The 27211-nt window shown below is 38.0% G+C and overlaps 1 pseudogene; it reads right to left on the reverse strand.

Annotated features, from left to right (window-relative positions):
- Positions 1 to 11151: 11151 nt before the first annotated feature.
- LOC145160540 (UDP-glycosyltransferase 90A1 pseudogene) lies at positions 11152 to 12881 on the reverse strand (annotated as a pseudogene).
- Between the last annotated feature and the right edge of the window lie 14330 nt (positions 12882 to 27211).

A 27211-nucleotide genomic window follows, 5' to 3' on the forward strand; every position in this document is an offset into this window, starting at 1 on the left:
ATAAGAATGGTCCCTATGGCTTCTAAATCTTGCATGCTTGATCCCCATGGTTTCATTTTGTTACAAATTTGATCTGAAATTAGTATTATACCATTTTTTAATTTCATTTCCCTTTTTCTTTTTTATGTAATATACTTAAAAAAAAAAAGAAGAAGAAAATAAACAGACACCCCCACCACACCCTAATCGAAATCTTTCCCATCTCAAAATAGATCTTTCTGGTTGAATGACCCGAAAAGACTGTGATTTGCACAAAAAATGGTCTTTCCCAGTAAGATATATATTTCCCACAAAGCACCAAAACCATATCTTTCTGGCTGAATAGGCCGAAAAGACAATTATTCCCCAAACCTTGTGTCTTTCTTTCTTTTTTTTCGAAGCTTTTGATCATACATCATCACCTCCTCACCAAGCTCACTAATTCGTCGTCGGCTAGCCTCCCCCTGTCGGAGCATCGTTGTAGCCACCAGCTCCGCCCCATAGGTAACTATCTCATCTTTTTTTTTTTCTGATTTGTTTCTTCTAATTAGAGAGTACCATGCATGAACCTTCATTTGTTTCATCTTATTTTCTTTCTTTTGATATTTTAGCATAGGATTTAGGAGGGTCATTTCATATATAAAGTTTCAATCAGAAATTCTGATTTAAACATACGTTTTGTGTAATTTTGATTTTGTATGACAATTTGTATTTGGATTTTTAAATGATTATTGTGTAATTTTGATTTTGTATGACAATTTGTATGTTTTTATAATTATTCAGCAACTTCATTCATCACAATATAGAACAACAGGGTAATGTTGTCATTTTTCATCATTCAGCCTAGTCAGTCAAATGTACAATCAAACCACATGGTTTCTTTCTCAGTCAGTAAATTTTTCCATTCAACACTTTTCCAAACAGCAACTATCAAACGGGTCTTTATTGACTTTTCCCACCACAAAAACTAATTCAAACATATTTTAAAAAACTCATTTTTTCCACCACCAAAATCAAATCTCACGCTCTAAAAAGAGGAAGGAGAGAAGATAGTCTTGGTTTGACAACATGACACACACAAGGGGAAGAAATACATGGGGGGTGGAACCTAATAAAACAATAAACAATATTTTTAAATAAATAAACATACAAACATTTATAATATACAAAAAACAATTCTAGTAAGGGTAATATATTAAATTTAAGTTAGTCAAGGACCACAAACGAATCATTAACAAATTACATAGACAATCCGTGATAAAAAAATATTAAGGACCATTGGACAAAATACGTAATCTACCTCAAACCACGTTATTTACTCTTTTAGTATATAGTATTATTAGTGACTTATTTTATTAGTATTTAATGCTACCTTCATTGTTTATTTTTGATTTTTATAGTTTTTATTTTTCAGTTTTGATTTTAAATATTTTTATTTGTGTTATAAATTATTTGATAAAACTTATAACAATAAAAAGACATTTAAAACACAAACAGAAAATTATTATACTTGAGCTTATATTTTACGTTATGTCATTATAGACTTTTCCAATGGCTTTTGTAGCTTTAGATATATATTATAAAAATACCTGACTATCATCTATGATCTAACATACTATCATTATTATTATTATTATTTTTTATTTTATACGTAAAACACATTCAAGTGAAACAACTAGTTGCATATAGGGCTTATATGTTGTAAACGAACTGAACGTTCAACAAACTGTTCGTGAACCGTTCGACGAGAATTCATTTATATTCGTTTATTTACTAAAATGAATAAACATGAACACAAATTCTTGTTCGTTTAATTAAACGAACGAACATGAACAAATGTCACATTCGTTCAATTATGTTCGTGAAAGTTGGTTTATGTTGTTCGTTTAAGTTCATTCTTATAAGTTCCTTTTTTGTTCATATATGATTAATTGTGTTTGATTACATTAATATATTATATGTTCATTTATGTTCATATATATTCAATTATGTTTGTTTATCTTTGTTCATTTATGTTCGTTCGTTTATGTTTGTTTAGTATATTCACGAACATGAACAACATAAGTTGTTAAACGAATGAACATAAACAAGAAAACTTGTTGGTTTATCCGTTCGTGTCTGCTCATTTGTTTGGCTAACTTAAACGAACGAACATGAACAAGCTTCCGTTCATGTTCGTTCGGTTCGTTTACAGCCCTAGTTGCATATATACACAAAGAGAGAAAAATATCTAACATACTATCATCTAGTTAAATTCTAAAAACACCCTTTTGTGTAATTTACAATAATACCCTCTCTCTCTCTCTATATATATATATATATATATATATATATATATATATATATATATATATATTATTGTTATTTTATTGAAAAACTGGAAAACTTGCAATACCATTGTCTTGAGGTCTGTCTCAAAATATAAAGAGAGTTTTGGAGTTTACAAACCATTTGTTGTTGTCCTGAAGAAGAAAAATTACCAGAATACCCTTGAGGTAATTGCATTTACACTTCTTCTTCTAAATCTCCATTTAGAAATGCATTGTTCACATCTAATTGGATAAGTGGCCAATTGTTTTTAGCAGCTAAAGCAAGAATTAGCTTCACTGTAACAAGTTTAGCTACAGGGGAATAAGTATCTAAAAATTCAACTCCTTCTTGTTGATTGAACCCTTTTGCAACAAGCAGTGCTTTAAATCTTTCTACTATTCCATCATCTCTTCTTTTGATCTTATACACCCATCGACATCCCAATGGCTTTCTGTCTTTTGGAAGAGGAACAACAACCCAAGTATTATTTAATTCCAAAGCTTGTAACTCATCATTCATAGCATGTTGCCACTCAACAGATTTGATAACTTCATTATAGTTTTTGGGTTCTTCTTGAGCAGATAAAGAAATAGTGTAAGCTTTACAACTTTCATTAAGATTGTCATAAGAAATAAACTTAGATAAGGGATATCTGCAAGAAGATGAACTGGAAAAAGGATGTACAGAACATGAATGAACTTTGGTGAGATTACAATGGTAATCCTGTAAATATGATGGCTTAGTTCTAACTCTTTGTGTTCTGGTAGGTTGCTGCTGTGGTAAATGTGGATCATTGGATAACGGTATATTTGGAATATTAGAATTTGGAATGGAATTGGTTGAAATTGGAATCAAAATGGGATTTGGAACTTGTTGTAAAACTGGAGATGAAGATTCATGATATGAATCAAAGGTTAGTAATACAAGCATAGAAAAGGATCATTAATAAAGGAATGAGTTGTATTTATGAATGGAAAAACAGTTTCATGAAATACAACATCTCTTGACATGAATATTTCTCTTCTGGACAAGTCAAGTAACTTGTATGCTTTCATGCTAGGTGGATACCTTATGAAAACACAAGATTTTGCACTTGGCTCAAACTTGGTTCTATGTGCTGTTAAAGTAGAGGAAAAAGCTAAGCAATCAAAAGTACGAAACAAATTGTACTGTGGTTCTTCATTATAGAGTTTTTGGTAAGGTGTAAGGTATTGATGCAATTTTGAAGGGGTTCTATTGATCAGATATACATAAGTTAAGACACATTCTGACCAATATGTAATTGGTATGTTTGACTGAAAATACAATGCCCTTGCCACATTCAATATGTGTTGGTGTTTTCGTTCTACAACAGAGTTCTGTTGTGGCCTCTCAACACAAGAAAACTGATGCAATATGCCTTTAGCTTGAAGCAAGTCAATGAAAAGCAACTCTTTAGCATTGTCAGATCAGAAAACTTTTACATTAGCATTAAATTGTGTGGATATCATATTCAAAAACCTTGGGATCACATATTGCACATCATACTTGTTCTTCATCATATAAATCCAAGAAAATCGTGTATAATCATCTCCCAAAGTAACAAAGTTTTTATAACCTTGATATGAAGTAACTTGGAAGGGACCCCATACATCACAGTGAAGTATATCAAATGGATTACTAGCAACATTGTTTAAAGAAACAAAGGGTAATCGTTTTTGCTTCGCTAAAGGACAAACAGGACAAAGTAAAGCATTATCATCTTTATTACTAATGCGAATATCATTAGAGATCATTTTTATTTTTTCATTTGAAGAATGCCCAAATCTTGAACGCCATTGTTGAATAGAGATAACAACATTAGTTGAAGAAATAGTAGTTTGTGGAACATCCAACACATATAATCCCTCATGAACATCACCCCTTCCAATTGTCTTCTTGGGGAAAATATGTTTGATCAAAGCAAAGTTATGATAGAATTTAACCATTAGCAACTGTGATTTGGTCAAACATGTGACTAATATCAAATTCAGTTCAAATTGAGGAACATCATATCTCCTTTATAATGAACTTGAATGAGACTATGATTGGGCAGCCTTACTCTAGTGCCTTTTACAGTCTGAAGATTTTTTAATATACCTTTATTATTGCAAATATGTTGAGTAGCCCCCGAATCATGAATCCAAACATTAGACATGTAATTCCCAGAATTAAGAGTAAGAATTCTGTATTTACCTGCTAAATTCTCTGAAACAGAGGCATGATTAGCAGAAGTGGTGAACATATTTACAGAAGCAATTTGACCAGATAGCATTGCAATTAGATTTTCACATTGTTGTTGAGTAAGTCCAGTCAAAGTATCATGAACATTAGAAGAAGAAGCTTGTTGTGATTGATTAACAGTTGAAGATGTTTGATCAACATCAACAGAATTGGCACGAGACTGAGTTTTATATCTCGGTGGGAAGCCATGTAGGCGATAACACTTATCTTGTGTATGAATAGCTTCTTGCAATGCATACAAAACGGATAATCATTTTTGAAGTTCTTATATGATTGATTAGATCTGGATTTGTTGTCATTATTGTTGTGATTGTTGTTTGAAACATGGGTATTGAAAGCAAGTGTAGGAATTTGAAGGTTACCTATATTGCATAGCCTTTCTTCTTGAATAATCAAGGAGAAAGTTTTATTACAAGAAGGAATCGGATCCATGAGTAGCATTTGACCTCGTACTTGAGCATAGCTTGAATTTAGTCCCATCAAGAAACTCATGGCATGTTCGATCTCTTTTGCTCCTCTACAGGTACACTTTCCACATACACAATTAGTGTTGTAGTTTGCCAGTTCTTCCCAATTAAAGAGTCTTCAACTTTGTGAAATAAGTACTAACTGAATCAGATCCTTGTGTCAAATTCATCAAGTCACGCTTTAGATGAAAAATCCTTGGACCATTGGATTGTTGGAAATGTTCTTTTAATTCCTTCCACATGTCAATAGCAATACAAAGATAAATGATACTTGATGCAATTTTTTTAGAAACGGAATTGAGAATCCATGAGATAACAACATTGTTATTTCGGAACCAAGATCTGAATTTTTTATTGGATTCATCAGGTTGCGGAAGTAAACCTTCAACAAAATCCAACTTATTCTTGACTGATAAATCAATCCGCATAGATCTACTCCAAGCAGCGTAGTTGTAACCTGTGAGCTTCTATGAAACTAACGGTAAACCAGGTCCATCAGAGTTATGAAGAAAATACGGATCATTGTATGAATTTGTATCAGTAAAATTTGTGTGATTAGGATTCAGATTTACGGAATTGAGATTAGATTCTGTGAAAATAGGGTTGGAAGAAGCTATGGAATTAATCGATGATGAAGAAAAACGAATTGACAATCCAAGATGAGTAGAAAAACAACTGAATCAAGAAATCACCATTAACAGATTAAGAAACAGAGTATTTCTCTGATAGGGGTGAGCATTTGGACCGGTGGACCGGACCAGACCGTTTTTTGGACCCCCAGGCCGGTTCTTGGTTCAAAGATTCCATCAAAACTGGTCCGGTTTTTTCCCGGTTCGGTCCGGTTTTGACCGGGTTTAGAACCGGTTGAACCTGATTTAAAAAAAATCAATTTTATCGGCTTTGAGTCTTTGACGGTCCCTTTCCCATAACCAGTACGTAGGTAGCGTACCAATTACCAAACACATCAAATTTCGATCATCGAAATCCTATTGTGGACGACTCGACGTAACCCTTCGTTCCTTCCTCTTATCAGCTTCTCCCTCTCGCAAGTCTCGATTTTACAGGTTTCATTCCTTCTCTCAACCTTCTCGGTTTCTCCCTCTCTCAAGTGTCGTTCAAGTGAAAATCGATTTCTGTCAACCTAGTCTTCATCAGTCAAAATCGATTTTCACTCTCCTCACAAGTCTTACGAATGGTTCAATCAGAAGTAATGGAATCAAAAATCCGGAATGCTAATTGGATTGGAGGTGATGATGATGAAACTCAAGTAAGTTTTGTTGGATTTTGTTGAATGTTATAAAATATGTTGTTATATTGTGAAAAGGGTTATGATTTTTGGTTGTTTTTTTGTTAATTTTTGTTGAATTAACAAAGAATGTTGTTATATTTAGTTGAATTCTTGTCAAAAAAAATTTATTGTTATTATATGTAAACTAGGGTTATGATTTTTGGTTGATTTTTGTTAAATGTCATAAAGTATGTTGTTATATTTAAGTTATTTGTTGTCAGAAAGTTTTTATTGTGATTGTATGTAAAATAGGGTTACGATTTTTGATTGAATTTTGATATTTTTTGTTGAAAGTTATAAAGTATGTTGCTATATTTTGTTGATTAATTGTGAAAAAGTTTTTGTTGTGACTATATGTAAACTAGGGTTACAATTTTTGGTTGAATTTTGTTAATTTTTGTTGAATGTAATAAAGTATGTTGCTATATTTTGTTGATTAATTGTGAAAATATTTTTGTTGTGACTATATGTAAACTAGGGTCACAATTTTTGGTTGAATTTTGTTAATTTTTGTTGAATGTTATAAAGTATGTTGCTATATATTGTTGAATAATTGTGAAAATATTTATGTTGTGACTATATGTAAACTAGGTTACGAATGTTGATAAATTAATTTAGTTGGCGATTCGGAAAAAGATGATCAATCAAATTTTAACAAATGAAAAAGAACAAACGGAAAACAGAAAACAAGTCGCAAAAAAAAAAAAAAACAAGTCGCAAAAAAAAAAAAACAAGTGCCAAAGAAACATCCTCTTGTTGGGACAAATTTGATAAAGTTATGATAGAAGAGGATGATGGTGTCAAAAGAAGATACGGAAAATGTCATTGGTGTGAAAGGCTACTGAAGGCGGATATGGAAAGAAACGGGACTTCTAGTTTACTCAAACACGTAGGTAGGTGTCAAAAAAACCCGGATAAGCTACAAGATCAAACTCAAACCAAATTGAATCTAAAGTAGTCAAATGGGGAGACTAGTGTTAAAACATGGAAACACGATGATGCTAGGATCAAAAAAGCATTACTTAACCTTTTTGTGATAGGCGAACTACCTTTAAAGTTCGTTGAAAATGAGGCTTTTGTGGAATACACCAACGCACTTAATGCTAAGGTCGTGTTGCCATCTAGACATACGATATCCCGGGATGTTTCCAAGTTTTACATAGAAGAAAGAACCAAAATGCTTCAATTTTTATGTAACCCAAAGACCTCTATACATTTGACAACGGACACTTGGACATCTTCTTGTCAAAGGACTACTTACATGGTGGTTACGGCTCACTTCATAGAGGAGAATTGGATAATACACAAGAGAATTATAAAGTTTAGGGAGATAGATAGCCATAAGGGAGAGGATATGGGCTGAGACTTACTTGATTGTATTCGTAGATGGGGAATGAAAAATGCCATGAACATTACCTTGGACAACGCCGCTACAAACGACAAGGCAGTTGACTTAATGCCATGAACATTACCTTGGACAACGCCGCTACAAACGACAAGGCAGTTGACTTTTTGGTCAAAAAGTTGCCTAATCTTTACGAGGGTGGAAATCATTTCCAAGTTAGGTGTATGGCCCACATTTTAAACCTTATCGTAAAGGATTGACTAAAATACCAAAACTATCATGTTGAGTGTATCCAAAAGGCGGTATGGTATATTAGATTGTCACCACAAAGAATACACAAGTTCAAGAAGGCGATGAAAGATTGTGGCTTACAAACGAAGAAGTTTCTATGTGGTGATACCCCTACCCGATGGAACTCGACTATCGAGTTATTGAAGTCCGCATACCAGTTACGAGAGGCATTTATGGAAGTTGGCGTAAGAGGTAATATTTATTTTTAAGTTACATTTCAGCTTTTCAGCAAGATTTTTGAAATTTTGTAATTTGTGAAATGTTTTAAACAACCATAACTCATTCGTTTTAAGTCGGATTGACACGCGGTTTTTTCCAACATTTAATTTACAGTTTGTAGACGAATTTAGACTATAATTTTGTTGTTTTTGGTATTATATTCAATGAGTTACAGTCTTTCAAAGTTGAGCTATCAAAGGTGAACATTTTTAGCTTCTCAGCAAGATTTTTAAAATTTTGTAATCTGTGAAATTTTTAAACAACCATAACTCATTCGCTTTAAATCGGATTGAAATGCGGTTTTTTCCAACGTTTAATTTATAGTTTGTAGATGAATTTAGACTATAATTTTGTTGATTTTGGTATTATATTCAATGAGTTAAAGTCTTTCAAAGTTGAGCTATCAAAGCTGGAAAATTTCAGCTTTTCAGCAAGATTTTTAAAATTATGTAATCTGTGATATTTTTAAACAACCATAACTAATTCGTTTTAAGTCGGATTGACCTGTGGTTTTTTCCAAAATTTAGTTTACAGTTTGTAGATGAATTTAGACTATAATTTTGTTGATTTTGGTATTATATTCAGTAAGTTACAATCCTTCAAAATTGAGCTATCAAAGCTGAAATATTTCAGATTTTTAGCTATTATTTTAGACTATAATTTTAAATTTTATGTATCTTTGACAGATAAATCATATGAAATGGATCTCGGTAGAGTACCGAAAAATTATGACTTTGAAATTGTAATCGAAATGTTGAAGTTCTTTGAAAATTCAAGACAAAAACAGAGCTTGTTTCGGCTACATCAAAACCTTTGGTAAATCTTTTTATCCGGGAAGTCTTAGATGTGGACGTACATCTAATAAAGTGGTCAACCAAACCAATGTTTCTCGAAATGGTAAAAGACATGAAGACGAAATACAACAAGTATTGGGGTGTATACAACAAGATGAACGATTTTATGTACTTTGCGGTTTTACTTGATCCTACCACCAAATCACCTTTTTTTGTTACATTTAAAAAAATGATCAGGTACATGGAACCGTCATTGACCCCCGCGGGGATAGACATAAAAGCACATCAAATGGTCCGAGAGGTTGAGAATAGGATGGAGAATTTATTTGACCTACTTGGAACGATTTGACAGCGGTGAATCATCTCAATAAGAAGCGAGTCAAATAGTCATTGATGTTGATGATGATAACGATTTTTTCGGCGATTTTCTTTGTACGGGAGGTAGCAACTCGGATCCAATAGATAACGAGTTACGAACTTATTTGAAAGAGAATATAGTTAATTATAAAAAAGATTTTTCAATTCTCGGGTGGTGGAGAGTAAATGCGATTAGGTTCCCAACAGTTGCTCGGATGGCAAAAAGTGATTACTTTTTTTTCAGTCTTTCATAGTTTCTTTATAAATTAATGTCATTACAATTTAATTCTTTGTTGTTAGACATGTTGGCGATACAAGTCTCAAGTGTAGCGTCCGAGTCCGCGTTTAGCACATGTGGTAGAGTTGTAAGTGAGTATTGGACTAATTTATCGACGTTGATAGTTGAAGCTGTGTTATGCACCGAAGATTGGGTGAGAAAGTCTATAAATCCGATAATTGACAACATTGATGACATCTTGAACGATGATGATATAGCTTTGGGTAAAAAAAATACAATCTTTGTTCTTTTTTTTTATATAATTATTACTTTTTTATTAAATACTAACAACATTTTCATTTGTGTTTATGTGGAGATTGCACAAACTTTAAACATGTTAGATATGGATGACAATGATAAGGGGAATAGGCCAATGGAAGATTAGATTATGAGTTTATGAAATTTGTTAATTTAATTGATTTTAAAGTTTAAACTATGATTTTTGGTGTTACGCTCTTAAGATTGTTAATTTTTGTTGGTGAACTTGATTTATATGTTAATTGCTTTTATTTGGAAAATTAATTTTGCAAGTTATAATATTTTACATCAAGGTAGATTAGTTATGCATGAAACGGAAACGTAATCATTTTTACAAGTTGTATCGTATCAAACTCAACAACATATTCATTTTAACGAGTTCTATCAAACCCAAAAACTTGTTTTAACGACCTGTACTCTATTCAATTAAAGTTGTACCCGTCCAAACGGGTCCAAGAACCAGAAAACCTGGACACGGACACGGATACGGACACAACTCATCCGGACCGGTACATGATCCACAATATTCTCAATAACCGGTCTGGTCCAAGAGCCGGTCCGGTTCGGTCCAAATGCCCACCCGTATTCTCTGATACCATAACAACTTCTATAAGAAGAAATGAAGAGAGAGAAACTCTAATTCTCATCAGTGCAATACTGATTACAAAGATCCTTATATACATGTTTACAATACGCTAACATACTTAATTAGTTACTAAAAGTCTCTAACTAGCTGGTATTAACAATCTTTCTTAACTAATTAGACTGTTAAATTACATTAATACCCCCAAAAACTGTTATTAGATTGGGATTATTAGGTAAGAAGTTTCTATATAAAATTCTAGAACTTTTGTATAAATATCATGACGAAGGCACAATAAAGTTTAATGTCTAATAATAATAATACTAGTATATGTTAACAGCAACGAGTCTCTTTTTGTTACAGTGTTATTAGAAGTCGAACTCATACACATGGCAGATCTGAAATCGATGAAGGTACACACACATGCATGACACATGAGTTTTCGGCCAAACATGAACGCACGTCCATGGCAGATCTGAAATTGTTGAAGTACATCTATGACACATTTCTGATGAACACACACATCCGTGGCAGGTCTTAACGGATTCTTGAACACGTAAACTTCTGGAAAAATCGAGTTCATTGGCGACAGATCTGTGTTTTTCGAGTTCATCCATGGCATCGAGTTCATCTATGGAGTTCATCGCATTTGATTGTTAGGTTTTCATCCATATTTGAGTTTTTTATAAACAGCACACATAACACACAAAAGAACAACAGATCCCAAAAAAATCCTCGGAAAAATCATGTTTCGCTGAAGATAACCGGAGTTTCTAGGGATGGCGGAAACCGCAAAATATAATGTTGATATGGGTATAAATAAGCATTGAGCTGAGGTAAAATTCATTAACCCTAATTATTTTAGTTGGGTTAATTTTAAAGATAATTAAAATCTACTCGGGGTACATCATCCTTTGCAAATCTATGCCTCTGCATTGCTCGTAGCAGAGGTTGCATCTCCTTCCGATCTAGGAAAATCGCCTATTTTGGAGTTTCTCACAGCCTGTAACTCATCTATGAGCTCGGTCAATATCCGCCAAGATGACCCACCTTCCGCCATTGCTTCCTTTGCAGCTTCACCAATCTCCTTCGCCTTTTTCCTTACATCCTTCCCCTTTTCACCCTCCATGAGCTCCTTCACCATTTTCTTTAACCCTTCTGATGTTACAAACCCTTTCACTGATCCATCACATGTCTCAACCCGTAAACCGATCTTAATCTCCTCCACCACCATTCTTGCATTCAGAGGTTGATCAGCCATCATCGGCCACGCTAGTATCGGCACCTCTGAACATATGCTCTCCAACACTGAGTTCCAACCACAGTGGCTCACAAACCCTTTTACGCTCTCGTGCTTCAGAATCTCAAGTTGGTCAACCCATTCTCTTACAATCATCCCTCTTTCCCCCACTCTTTCTTGTAACTCGTCAACAACAAGAGTCTCATACTTCCTCACTACCCACAAGAAATTCACTTGGGATTCTTCCAAACCATTTGATATCGCTTTCAACTGTTTCGATGATATCTCTGCTTGAGAACCGAATGCTACGTATAAAACCGAGCATCCCTGAGCTACCTTTTGGTCTAGCCACCTGATCCATTTGGGCTTCTGGTCAACATTGGGTGGCGACTCAGTCACAGCCAAGGGAAGGGGACCCACACTCCAAGCTTTGGCCTTAGACTCGCGATTCAAGTAGTCTAAAAACTCTGGCTCTAGCTCGTAAAAGCTGTTCATAATCTGGCCATAGCTATTCGCCATTGCTATGATAACTTCCATTACGAAGTCCTGTTGAGGACCCATTGGATTTCGTTGGTTAAACACCTCGTCAAAGTCATTCCTTGTGACTTTGATCCATGGGAACCCTGTCACGGCGATTAAATCATCATCGGTCTCAGGTCCTGACAACAACCGGTTTCCAGCCACTTGTTGAGTTACAGCGGTGGAGTAGCCGCTCATGCCAAAATATGAGAGGCGAGGGATCCCAAACTTATTTGCCGATTCAAGAGTCCAACTCAGAAACCCATCAGAAACGATGCAGGTCACATGAGGGATTTTCTCGAGTGCTTGTTCAAAGTGTGGCTGCATAAGCTTGGTTGAAGTGGCAAATTGCGTGAAGAAGGACATAGAAGGGAGCTTATCGGTGCTCTCTATACCTTGAGGTATTCCTTCAACTTGGATAGGAAATGGCAGGTCTACGATGGAGATTGAATCTGAGTGACGGTGGAAAAAGTGGGCGATGAATGGTCGGTTGGCTTTTGTGGTGAAAAGGGTGATCGTAACGCGGCGGGACAAGAGAAGCTGGGCTAGGTGGAGCAACGGGATTGTATGGCCTTTGGACATGAACGGAAACAATACAAAATGAGGGTGGCGAGTTGAAGCCATTTGTGTGATGGGTGAAGGAGCAGAGAGAGATCTACACCTGCTAGACTTTGTGGTTGAAAGGAGCTTGAGAGACGTGCTAGATTTTGGTCTTAAATAATAACATGCCTCCCTTGTCAAATTATTATAATAGTATTTAAATAGATATTTACGTAAAAAAATTTATATTTTTCGAAGTTTAATGTCATAAAAGAATAGGTTCCTCGTCCTACTAAGGCTCTCAGGTATTGCCACGTTAGGGGATAATATCTCCATTTGTGATGATACTAAGCTACCTATTTTAGTAGGGTGTTAGTTTGTTTTTTTAAAGCAAAAATATCTGGATCATAAGCTTATGCAGCAGAAGAGGTGGACCAGATGTCTGCAGTTTGTAATAAAAAGTCTGTTTGTTTTTTTAACGTCTGTAGCCTACTGAAATAAATTGAATTTCAATTAAATTAATTTTACAAATTTAAAATGGTTTTTAAACACCAAAACACTTATAATAATAGTCATACAACATTGAAATAAAATTAATGTTTTACAATAACAATTTCTTTTAAAATAATTCAATCCATATTTTCCATCAACTGCTCAGTCATCCCGTAACTAAGTCATATATTCACGGTCTGTTGTCATACCATGTGTTGGAACCTCGTCTTCATCATCATCAACGGGTACATTAGGGATGAGAATTTGGCCCGAAAACCTGAACCGAACCGAACCGAATTAGGCCCGAATAAGCAATTCGATTCGGGTTTCGGGTATCTATATTATGCTTATTCGGTTCTCAGGCTATTCAGTTTGGTTTACCCAAATTAGAGCTTATTCGGTTCTAAATACTCGACCCGAATAAGCATTCCTCATCCCCATTCTCTTATTGACAGAAATCAAAATCATGATTCACACTTTTGTCCTCGTTGTTCATAACAGAAAAAGGACACTATGCTCGTTCTCATCGTTTCAAAATCGACCAATCTTCTCGACTATTTCCAAACTCCAAATCACTTCTGTCGATCCATCCTCTTGTTTCAGACTTTCAAAAATCGACCCTTCCTATTGTCTCTAAGGATTCACGAATTTCTACTTTGTCTAGTCATGAAAAATTAGGCTCCAACTCAAGAAACTCAAATAAGAAATTAATTCTCATTATGTTAATCTACTATGTAAATGTTATTGTTTCAATGTGTTATTGTGTTATGTTAGTCTTTGAATGTTTTACGTTGATGTATAAAAGTATATTGTTATTCTATTATTCGGGTTATTCGGTTATAGAATCCTAATATAGTTTATTCGGGTTCTTTCGGTTATATTAGGTCCTTAATCATCTTGTACATGTTAATAACCGAACCGAACCGATTAATACCTGAATCGAACCGAACCCGTATTGGTAAATCGGTTCGGTTTTCGGTTCATGCAATTACCCTTATTCGGTATTCGGGTTATTCGGGTCGGGTCGGGTCGGTCCTTTCCTTATACTCATCACTCAGTCCTTTCCTTATAAAATTATGAAGCGTGAAACATGTCATGGCAATGACGTGCTTTCAAAACACCAAAAGCACACTCAATGACGTTCCGAAGTTTTGCATGTCCATGGTTAAATTTTTCTTTATTGGTTAATATAGGGTTGTAAACGAACCGAACGAACACGAACGGGGCTTGTTCATGTTCGTTCGTTTAAGTTAGCCGAACAAATAAACGAACACAAACGGATAAACGAACGAGTTTTCTTGTTCATGTTCGTTCGTTTAACAAATTGCATTGTTCATGTTCGTTCGTTTATGTTCGTGAACATGCTAAATGAACATAAACAAATGAACATAAATGAACAAAGATAAAAAAAAAACACAATTGAAGATATATGAACATAAATGAACATATAATACACCAATGTAATCAAACACAATTAAGCATATGTGAACATAAAATGAACTTATATGAATGAACATAAACGAACAACATAAACGAACGTTCACGAACATAATTGAACGAACGAGACCATTGTTCATGTTCGTTCGTTTAACTAAATGAACGATAATTTGTGTTCATGTTCGTTCGTTTATTAAATAAACGAACATAAATGAACTTCCCGCCGAACGGTTCACGAACTGTTCGCTGAACGTTCAATTCGTTTACAGCCCTAGGTTAATACACGTCTTTGACGAAAATCCTCAAGCAGTACCTCACATTACGATACGGGACCATAAATCCTCGAGTGTGTGCATAACCATCACCACAAAGATAACATTTCTCTGTAAAAATGCAAAAACACTAATCAATTTAGAAACTAAGTTAAAAATACTTAAAAAACCAAAAACTTACCTGTAACATCTATATTTTTTCAAGTCTGCTTTTGGACCCTTGAGTTATGAATTGTTGCAAGAAGGGTCCCTAATGTCAAATTCGTGACTTTTAGGTGCTGCTCGATTACGTTGGGCGTACTGTGGCCGCGCCAGTACGCTGAGCGTACTCCGGTACGCCGGGTGTACATGGTTCGGACCAAAACCCTAATATTTAGGGTTTATGCGCTATTTAAGCACCATCATAGCCCCAAGACCTTTCCCTTTATCAGCCTCCATCCCAAGATCGACCCTCCTTGCAAACCCTAGTTCATTTTGAGCATTTTGAGCTTTTGAAGTGAGTTGTGTGCTTCCTTGTTGTGAAGAAGGACCTTCAAGGAGTAGGCTTTGCTCTCAATACTTTGGATCCAACATCTTCTCTTCATTTTGCACCATTTCGAGGTATAAAGCTCCAAACTTGGCTTATGTTTCTTTAGATCTTAGTTAAGCCTCAATTTTCATCTTTTTGTCCCAAAACCAAGAGCTTGGAGAGTAAGAGAACTCCAAAGCCTTTAAGGTGTCCTTTCAGATGTTTTAAGGCATTTTAATTCATAAAAATGCAAGCTTAGACTTTGATTTGTCCCCATGCAAGAGTTATAGTGTAGAAAATGTTTGAGTAAGGTAGGTTTTTAGTGTTAGGCTTCTTGTAGCTATGCAAAGGCATAAAGTTTACAACTTTATGGCTTTAGGGGTCTTATTAAGCTCAGGTCTGAATTTTGGTCGTAGGGTCTTAAGGCATTAAGACCTTAACATGAGTTTTTCCTTAGGGGTGCATACGCTAGGCGTAATTCCCAGTACACCGCGCGTACTGCACCCCACTCGCGATCTTTTCCTACTTCGGTCGAGTACGCTGCACGTACCAGTTGGTACACCGAGTGTACGACCCAGTTCAGATTTGGTGATTTTGGGCCTTTATCGTTGGGTTTGCTTGTTGAGCTTGGACCATAGATTTTCATGGTAATGGGTCGCTTCCGATTTTGGGCCCATTTTAGACTTTAGATGATCTTTGGGGTTGGGCCTAGGATATTTTATTGAGCTTAAAAGAAAAAGGATTAATTGGCCCTTTTTACTTTGGACTCTAGGCAAGTAATGTAGATTTTAATTTATGGGTTATGTCCCAATTATTAATTGGGACTTTGTTGTTTAGTTAGCATGGGGATTTTTCCAGTCCAGCAGCCCAAGCATTTGTCTGGTTTTTCAACAGTTGAGGTGAGTTTCCTCACAAGATCCACGGTTCGAAGGAACCAATGTCGGCCCATTGCTTGTTATGTGGAATGTTAGTTGTCTTTGTGATAATTGCATGAAAGACCAGGATCTGGCCCCTGGTAATTGTATGAAAGACCAAGATCTGGCCCCTGAAACTTGTATGTAAGACCGGGATTTGGCCCTTGGCATTGCAAGGGAAGACCATGGGGGTAGCCTATGGCACTCGCATTAAGACCAAGATTTGGCCATCGGTATTGCAAGGAAGGACCATAGGGGTAGACCATGGCACTTGTATATTTGTGTATGTGGTATTTTAGGAAACTCACTAAGCTTTATGCTTACAGTTAATGTTTATGGTTTCAAGTACATCCAGTTCCAAAGGGAAGGGCACGGTGTGATGGAACAACATCCTCCCCTCATGGTTTCCGCATTTGAAATAATTTGTAGACAAAAATGCAAAAATGGTCCCCGTGGTATGTATTTTTTTTGGGTTTTAGTCTAAACCCCGACTTTTTTTGGCTTCGTGGTCTTTTTGAGCTAGTTTCGTTGCGTTTTTGATCCCTCTGAATAGAAATGACTGTAATACCCTTGGGTTATTTATTTTTTATTTTTCTTTTATTTCTTTTTAAATCTAATACTAATATATTTATTTTAATAATTAATAAATTAAGAGGGGGCCCTCTCTCTTTATCTCTCTCTCTCTCTCTCTCCCTCCCTCTCTCTCTCCCCATGAGTTCTTCTTCCTCAAAAATACACAACATCCAAGTGGCTAACTACAGGAACTAAAAACCCTCAAATGAGTTCAATTTTTCTTGATCATAAAAACTTAATTGATTCACAGCTTCAATAAACACACATAATAAATGATTAATCTGATGAAAAAACCAGATAAATTTGTTTTCACTTTATTTCAAATGCAATCACAGACCTTTGAATTCAAGATTATAAACCAAAAAGAAACAAAAACCCGGATGAACCCAAACCATCGAGAAATTGACCAGATAACAAACCAATATGAAGTTAAGCTTTAACTGCAACCTGCTACATCAAATCCACCACAAAAACTAAAATTAATCCAAATTGCTAAACACTAGACCGAAATATCAATCCCGAAAAAAAAAACAGATGAAATCAATTTCCAAGAACAATTGCCCAGATCGAGAACTTGACCATATAACTAAACCCAGATGAAATCAGTTTCCAATAACAACTCACAACATCAAATTCGTGTTCAAGGACATACGAGGCAGGAGTATACGATTTGCATCAGGTTAAGATGCAAGAAAGTTAAACTAAGAACAGTGGCATGTTTATGTAAAGATATTTGAACCCTTCTTGAACCTGATGTGTATGTCAACTGGCACAAGGATACCCCAAAAAAAAAAGATATTTACAGGTTTCTGTAAAGAAGATGATGATCAAGGGAGAATAATTTGAACTCTAGAATGATCAGTGTAGTAGGGAAAAACTTGTCTGATACATAGAAGCGTACCTGAGGACCACATCTTCAACTGACCTTACCTTTGAACTTCGATTGATCAGTATATCAAAGCAAAATCATGAAGGGGAGGAGTCATCTCACTAAAGATAAGAGATGGTTTGAACCCAAACCAGATGGTAAGTTGGGTTGAACCTCGCCTTCAACTTCTAATAACCACCAGTCACACCTCTGTATTCGAACACCCAAATCCACCATCGATCCTTCACAGCTGCTACTACCATCTACCTTGAACCAACGAGCTAGCAACCACAAACCCCCTTTCACATGTGCGTTTTTTATGTTTAGGAGAGAGAGAGAGAGAAAGAGAGAGAGAGAGAGAGATGTGGGCCTAAATTAATTATTTATTTTCTTTTTCATTTAAATTAAATAGAAAAAACATAAAAAAATATATCAGAAGGGCATTACATTCATTTCAATTTTACGAGGGACCAAATTTACATATAAACATGGCCAAAAGGACCACGAAGCCAAAAAAGCGGGGGTTTGGACTAAAACTCCAAAAAATGCATACCACAAGGACCATTTTTGCAATTTTGTCTAATTTGTACTCTGATGTTTTAATACTATGATTTGATATGGGTTTGTACAATTAATGAATGACTTGAATGAGGGATTCGGACATACTTTCGGGTGTGTCTGAACTCAAACTGAGGAAATGATAGTTTTCTTAATATAAAGATGGAGTTAAACTTTTAAAAAGGATTTTATTAAGAAGAGGGGGTGCGACGCGTGCGATCATCAGAGCTCAAGTAAGTGGTTCCCAAATTACCCATACTTATGTGTTGTAATTAGTATGCTTGATATGAGAATTATATGTTAGATTAGGGTTAAGGATATCTTCAGGAACCATATGATAGAATTGTTTTATTTGCATGATGCCTTATTGCCTAGTGGAACTCGATGTTATGTATTACTTGGAATTAATATCAGCTTAGTTAATTGCTAAGTGTATGCTTTCAAAGTTGTATACGATGAGGATTGTATAGCCCTAGAATGATCGATTTGGCCTCATTTTCTGTTCCTTGTTTGGTTGTGGACTTAGGGTAGAATCATCATTTGATAGTCTATGTGAGCCTATTTTTTGTATAAATTGCATGCATAGGGCAACCAGAGGTGTTGACTGAGGTTCTTGGTATTGCGAGTGGTGGGAGTTGAGAATTCCTAGGAGAGTCTAGGATATGTATGATGTATAAAATAGGATTAGTTATGGTTTTAGTGTGGTGGATTAGAGGAATCAAGACTGACCTTGAGGAAGGTACAGGTAGGTGTGGAAGCTAGTATTGGGCCCATACTACTAGAAGCACAGGACCTATACCTGAGACGAGTGTAGATCTGGAAACTCTAAGGAGGCATGTGTATAGGAGTCCCCTCGAGTCCTTTGTTGATTGTTTTTATGTTGTGTTTCAGTTTGAGGATGGTGATAACTACTCGAGGAGGTTCGGGTTCTGGTTTAGGCCCGGGTTCAGGTGTTGAGCCAATTGATGAGAGGTTGCACGAGCTCATTTCGGCTGAGATTACTTGCGGTATTATGGATGCTACCCCTATACTGTTTGGCACTATCAAAGAGGGGATCATGGAGTTGATGTATGAGAGGCTCATGTATTTTCGAGCCGAGATTGATGTGGGTCAGATTGGAGCTCGAAATCCCTTATTTCAGGAGTTCAATGCTTGTGGAGCTCCTAAGTTCTTTGGGGTTAAGGACCCCATCGCTAGATCGCTGACATGGAGAATGCTCAGCGGATGAGCTTTTTTCCTGCAAGGGCAAAGATGGATTTTGCATCTTTCCTACTGACGGACAGAGCACGAGACTGGTGGGAGGAGGTTACCCGAGCTGCTGGGACAACGGTAGTGGCAGTGATGACCTGGGAGGATTTTGCTCAGAGATTCCTGTAGGAGTTTTCACCGGCTATCGAGGTGTAACAGCTGGAAATGGAGTTCCAGGACCTTCGCCAAACTACTCAGACCGTGGCAGAGATTACCGTCAAATTCAGGGAGAGGGCTTTATTGGTCCCGTAGTACGCTGCGGATGAGGAGATGAGGCAGACGAGATATCATGACATACTAAGGGAGGATATCAGAGAGTTCTTGAGCTTCTCAGGGTGCAAGACCCTGAATAATATGATCGAGAAGGCCTGCAAGCGGGAGACTGAGTTGGAGCTTCGGTCGAAGCGGAATTCAGAGCAGGTACAAACAGCAGTGGGCCAGAATAAGAGGCCCAAGACCTCCGATGCTCACACTAGTGGCCAGAATAGCCAGGGCCGTTGCAGCAAGTACGGAAATCCGCATAGTAGGCATACCGAGCAGCGAGTTAGGTTGTTATAGATGTAGCCAGTCAGACCACATGAGTAGGGACTGCCCCAGGAGTGCTCTGATTTGCTTCCATTGCAATAAGACCAGCCATAAAAAGGTCGACTGCCCGAGATTTTCAGGGGGAGCTGTAGCGGCGCCTACGCTAGCTACATTGAGGATTACTAATGGGCGTCAGGGCAAGGCGGAGGCCCCTGTGTTGAAGAGCAAGTAATTTCAACGGACCACTGATAAGGCCCGTGCAACACCTGATGTGGTTACGGGTATGTATCTTACCTCTATCTTTTATTGCTTTCTTTATTTCATGCTCATATTTATGCTTGATTTTGGTATAGGGACCTTTTTGGTCAATGGCTTGACCGCTCATGTTATGTTTGATTCGGGGGCTACCCGGTCCTTTGTATCCATTTCACATAGCAAGAAGTTTCGTGATGATCCGGGGACTTTGGATTCCCCTCTAGAGTTTGAGATTGCGGATGACCGCACTGTGAGCGCTTGGAGGGTTCACCAGGGGTGTGTCCTGAACTTGTTTAGTGAGAGATTCTATATTGATCTGGTGTCGATTCCCTTGATAGGGTCGAAGGTTATCATCGGCGTGGATTGGTTGGGCCCCAATGGGGCCATGATTGATTGCGAGCGACAGTTGATGAGAGTTCAAACCCCGAGTGGGGGAGAACTGGTTATTCTTGGTGAGAGAGCTTCACATGGGCCAGCTCTTTGTTCAGCCTTGAGGGTCAGGAGATATCTGCAGCAGGGTTACAATGGGTTCTTGGCGTATGTTGCAGACACGCAAGTTGAGGGCACGTCCGAGTTGAGCAGGGTGCCTGTTGTGCGGGATTTCCTTGATGTATTCACTGAGGATTTACCCGGAGTGCCTCCTGAGAGGCAGGTTGAGTTTCAGATTGATTTGGTACCCAGTGCGGCTCCGATAGCCAAGGCGTCATATCGTCTGGCGCCACCAGAGATGCAGGAGTTATTTATGCAGCTTCAGGAGATGCTAGATAAGGATTTTATACGTCTGAGCAATTCTCCATGGGGAACACCGATTCTCTTTGTGAAGAAATATGGTTCACACAGAATGTGCATCGATTACCGGGAGTTGAATAAGCTAACGGTGAAGAACCGTTACCCACTTCCGAGAATTGACGATTTGTTTGATCAGCTTCATGGTGCATCTTGGTTTTCCAAGATTGAATTGTGATCACAGTACCATCAGATGAGGGTCAAGGATGACGATATGCAGAAGACAGCCTTTAGAACTCGTTATGGTCATTACGAGTTCATGGTGATGTGATCCGGGCTCACCAATGCACCAGCAGCGTTCATGGATCTCATGAACCGAGTCTGCAGACCAAAGTTGGATCGGTCTGTGATTATATTCATTGATGATATTCTGGTTTACTCCAAGATCAAGGAACATCACAAGCAGCATTTGTGAGAGGTGTTGGAGACCTTGAGGAGAGAGAGAGGCTTTATGCCAAATTATCCAAATGCGAGTTCTGGTTGCGCGAGGTGTAGTTTCTAGGGCACATCATCAACCAGAAGGGTATCTTGGTTGACCCAGCCAAGATCAAGGTCGTGATGCGGTGGGAGGTTTCGAGGACCGCATCTGAGGTTCGAAGTTTTTTAGGTCTCGCAGGGTATTATCAGAGATTTATCCAGGATTTCTCCAAGATTACAGTGCCTTTGACCCGATTGACAAAAAAGAATGTGACCTTTCGGTGGGAGCCTGATCGGCAGTTGGCTTTTGAGAATCTGAGGCAGAGATTGTGTAAGGCCCTGATTCTCGCGCTCCATGAAGGTTTGGATGATTTCGTGGTTTATTGTGAAGCCTCTATTTTGGGTTTGGGAGCGGTTCTTATGTAGAGGGGTCACGTGATTGCTTACACTTCGAGGCAGCTAAAGCCTCACGAGGAGAACTACCCTACGCATGATTTGGAGTTAAGGGTCGTGGTTTTGCCCTCAAGATTTGGAGGCACTATCTGTATGGGTTTCGGTGTACTATCTACACTTACCACAAGAGTTTGAGGTATTTGATGGACCAACCGAATCTGAATATGTGACAGCGGAGATGGCCGGATGTGGTAAAGGGTTATGATTGCGAGATCATGTACCACCCTGGGAAGGCCAATATGGTGGCCGATGCTTTGATCCGCAAGGCGGCAAGTTCTTCTGTCAGAGATATATGCTTGAGGATGGTCGTCACATCTCCTTTGTTGGATTTGATCAAGGAAGCTTAGGTAGAGGGTTTGAAAAAGGAGAATTGTAAGGTCGAGCGGATCAGAGGACAGATTCCCTTATTTTTCAGAGACAGTATGGGGTTGTTGACTCAGTATGGTAGAGTTCAGGTTCCGACATCGGGTAGGGTGAGACAGACGGTTCTAGAGGAGGCGCATAATTCAAAGTCTTCTATCCATCTATGGGTCACGAAGATGTACAGAGATCTGAGGTTGAGTTATTTGTGGCCCTATATGAAGAGGGAGATAGCTTGGTTTGTTGAGCGATGCTTGAATTGCAGGAAAGTCAAGTCTGAGCATCTGAGACCCAACGGCAAGATGCAGCCCTTACCCATTCCCATGTGGAAATGGGAGGAGATCACCATGGATTTCATCACAAAATTACCAAGGACAACACGTGGTGTCGATTCTATTTGGGTCATCGTGGACAGACTGACTAAGAGTGCGCATTTCATACCAATTGCCGAGAGCATATCCACAGAGAAGTTACCTGACAAATATGTCTGGGAGGTGATAGTTTGGCACGGGGTACTGGTTTTGTAACATCCATAAAATTTATGAAATAATTAAACTTTTAAAATCAATCCACAAATCATCATTGTTTACAAATTAGTTTTCAAAACATGTTTAATATCAGAGTTTTCCCAAAATCATAAAACAAAACACGAGGAGGTGCACGATCACGCCTTTGCCTTCTTGCGATCATTTGAGGTACCTGAAACATAACCCAAAACTGTAAGCCCAAAGCTTAGTGAGTTCCTCCAAAATACCAACACATCACATAATCATAATACAACATGCATACAGAGCCTTCATTCTGACTGGAACGCCCCACCGGCCTACAGTCTACCTGGTACGCTCACAGAACCTACAACATGACCGGTACGCCACACCGGGCCTTCAACCTATCTGGACCGTTCTCCGGGATTTCGGCCTGACTGGTATGCCCCACTGGCCTTCAGTCTATCCGGGACGCCCTGGGTCTGTTGGTCTTCAGCACAAATCAAGACCGCCTCAACCCAACCACGCATACACCTTGTCGACACACATATATAATAGACAAGCATACAAATAACCAGCCAATAACAAACAGACAAATCTTACAGATCACTAAGCATAACATCATCCTATCTACCAGGATACAGATCTAACAGATCACTACAGTACACAATCATACGATAAACCAGGATAACAATCCAAAGGGACAGCCTTGGTGCCTTCGACCCATAAGTACAATGAGGAAAACTCACATCGCACTGCCGAATCTCACAGAAGGAATCTCTTATTGCTGTCTCACAAGAATCCCCGCGCTATCAATCACAAGTTAATCAACCATCAATAATCAGATCCGACCCACACTAAATGTCCAAACTAGGGTAAAATACCTTTTTACCCTTTTCATAACTTGACCCAAAGCCAAGGCCCAATCCAACAATCTGAAAGCCCAATTTCCAAACAAACACCCAAGGCCCAAGCATGGCCCAATTTTCCAAATTGGGCCTAAACCCTTCCATGGGCCTTAACCCAAGGTCCAATAATATTCCCATCCCAAAACACCAGAAATCAGATGGTCCAACAAAGAGGATCAGGGAACAACAAAGGCATAATGCGAAAAGCTTTCCATATCAATCAATGAGACATAACAATTTCCATACTTGATATACAATCAATAAAGTTTCAGCACAAATGGCACAGAAAATACTCAGGAATATCATTTTGCTAGAATATTTAGGCTTTCAGCCTTATCTTAGCATACTACCGAAGCCAAAGTGATGCTTATGTCATACACTTCATGGTCAACGGTTCATACCAATACCCAAGTGATGCCTATGTCATACACTTCGTGGTTAGAGGTACAACCTCGCTATAAAAATAGCAGAAATAATAACACGAGATGATAACATGGAAAAGCACATAGCACATATAACACATAACATACAATTGTTCCTATATATTAAACTCACCGTGAAATAACCGGGGGTTAAAATAGTAATTTGGGCAGCACTTCGGCTCTACATATGACTTTCTTCGTTGAAAACCGGGAGTTTTCTTGAAAACCGGGCCTTGCGAGGGTTGGGCTTCGAAACCGAAAAGATAAATTTTTCGGGCTTCTCGGGAATCTCGGGGCATGTTTTGGGCGTTGGAATCAATATCGGGGCTTCGGGGGAAGTGGAAGTAGAAGAAATATAAGTTTAGGGGTAAAAAGTGGCAAATTTCTAACATTTACCCGGGAGGTCTCGCACCCCTTATATAGGTGTGAGGTCCGAATCCGAAGCGAGGGGAAGAAGGCAGGTGGCTGCGAGGCTCGGACCAGCTGACAGCAGGGCGAGGCTCAGAAGCGAGGGTCGGAACAGCTGCGAGCTTCGGATTGGTCGGATGACGCAGCTTCTTGCTTCGGATCGGGTCAGCATCCTCGGTCGAATCAGGAGGCTACACGCGGGTCGGGCACGAGGAAAGCATGCGAGATCACGTGACGAATTCGGACACCTGTGCGACACGCGTCGCTTCTCGGACGCGCCACGCAGCAGCTTCGGACACGTGGCCAACTCAGAGCGAGGGTGACGTGGCTGGTACTATTCATGCGAATTTTCTCGAAAATTGTGCCCAATCTTGTAAAATCCATAACTTTCTCATACGGGCTCCATTTTTTACGTTCTTTATATGCACGCGTAGGGAAAATTATGCTCTACAACTTTCGTTTAGACTTCGTCGGAAAATTTTGACTTTATTTTTATATTATTATTTTTAACAGACCGGGACTGGTAAATCCGTTAAAAATTCATAACTTCTTCATCCGACGTCCGTTTTCGTCAGACTTTTTACCGTTGTACTGCTGATGACGAGGCCTTTGATTCTCGTTTAGGTTGTGTCGGCTAAAAATCACTCGATCTAAAATTCGAGTTTTTAGCTGTCTACTGCTAAGCTGAAACTTAGAAAAATCATAACTTCCTCATACGAAATCAGATTTTGGCGTTCTTTTTATCGAACTTCTCGGTTTAACGAATACTACGACTTTCATTTAGATCACTAAGGCTAAAAAGTAGTTTATCAAAAACTCAATTTTTACGTCATTCGGCACCGTGCCGGTTTTGTCGCGGATCTTCGATTGGTCATAACTTTTTCGTTACAACTCGGATTTCTACGAGGTTTTCGCCTACATGTTTCTAACGAGATTATCTACAACTTTAAATAATAAAATTTCACTTATTTCAAATTTTATATTTTCGCTAAATTTCACTATTTGGCTAATAATTGGAATCTCATAAGACTTCCAATAATTTATGAGTGATTCTAAACATAGTTTTACTTCATTCTAGTAAAAACTATCTGTTAGAACTCAATACTCAATATCACATGATATTTCATAATATTATTTACTTAAAACACGATTTCAAAACGTGTATGTTACATCTAAACATCTACAAGCCAAGGTATGAACATGATACCTCAAAAAGATTGTAACAAGAGAGAAGATTTTGGATCTATGACCTTCGTTCCAAGCAAAGCACCTTCAATCTTCAAAGCTTCCTTCACAATGAGAAGAACAACCACTAAAATCCTCTTAAGGGCTCAAGAACACCACCAAGGAAGCTTAATGGACGATTTAGGGTTTTAGGAGGTTTGGGGGCTAGTAAAGAGGCCATCCCTAAAGACTTAAGGTGCTTAAATAGGGTACAAAACCCTTAAATTAGGGTTTCTTGAATCCCTTGTACGCCCAGCGTATTCCTCGTACGCCAAGCGTACGAGGTCGTAGCTTCACGACCAACTGGTTACTACACTCAGCGTACGACAAGGTAGGCCTCGCATACATGTCCTCGCACGAGTACGCCCTGCGTACCCCCATGTATGCCCCACGTACTAGGGTTTTTCCCCAAAACCCTAAATTCTTCCAAAGGCCATAACTTCTTCATTATAAATCTGATTCTGTTGATCCTTATATCCATGAAAAGGTAAAGAGAAGCTCTATGCTTTAATCATCGCATAATTGCCTTAAAAATTTCCAGAATAAAATCCAATTTCCATCAAAGTCCGAGATGACACTTTACCAAAATACCCCTTGGTTCCAAAACACAAACCAAACCCCCGGATCATCTAAATTTACATCACCCACATCCAAAAAGGTCCAAATCTTATTTCCTCAATCGACCTAAGCCTGATAATTCCTGATCTTTAGTCACCATCCTAAAATAAGAAACGATTCAGAACAGGGTGTTACAACTCTCCCCGACTTAAATTAGATTTCGTCCTCGAAATTATTGCTTACCATCCCTAGCACACCAGACATCCCGAGCAACTGTTGGGTTTTGTATACTACAACATCCTATGGTGCACATACAACCCTAAATGCCTTGGATCTATGTTTTCTCTAATTATACATGAAATGGTATTTCCAAAGCATTAAGCCTATAACTAGCATGCAATTGACATAAACAATATGAAATACTAGTTAGGATGACATACCTTTTATGTAGCTTGAAACCTTGATGTATTTGGCCTTAAGAGCTTAGCAACAAAAGTATGAATGCCTCAAATGGCTCACAAATCACGTAAGATAAAGGTGGCTCTTGAGAGAGAATTCCATGCACCCAAAATCGTCCATATTTCTCTAAGAAAAGATGCACATGTTTTTGGTCATGAAGCAACATATTTATATGGTGGATTCCAAGGGTCATGGGTTTAACCCAAATCCATACCCATGGGTTTTATGATCCATGGTTCATGTGGCCCAACTCTTTATGTGTCCATACATAAACTTGGTCCAACATGGATCATAAGCCCAACACATATAAATATAACTAATTACCATAATTAGTCCCCATAGATTTAATTAG

The sequence above is a fragment of the Lactuca virosa genome, chromosome 2 (genome assembly GCF_052849685.1).
Source record: "Lactuca virosa cultivar CGN04683 chromosome 2, Lactuca_virosa_CGN04683_v6, whole genome shotgun sequence".
NCBI classification, from domain to species: Eukaryota; Viridiplantae; Streptophyta; class Magnoliopsida; order Asterales; family Asteraceae; genus Lactuca; species Lactuca virosa.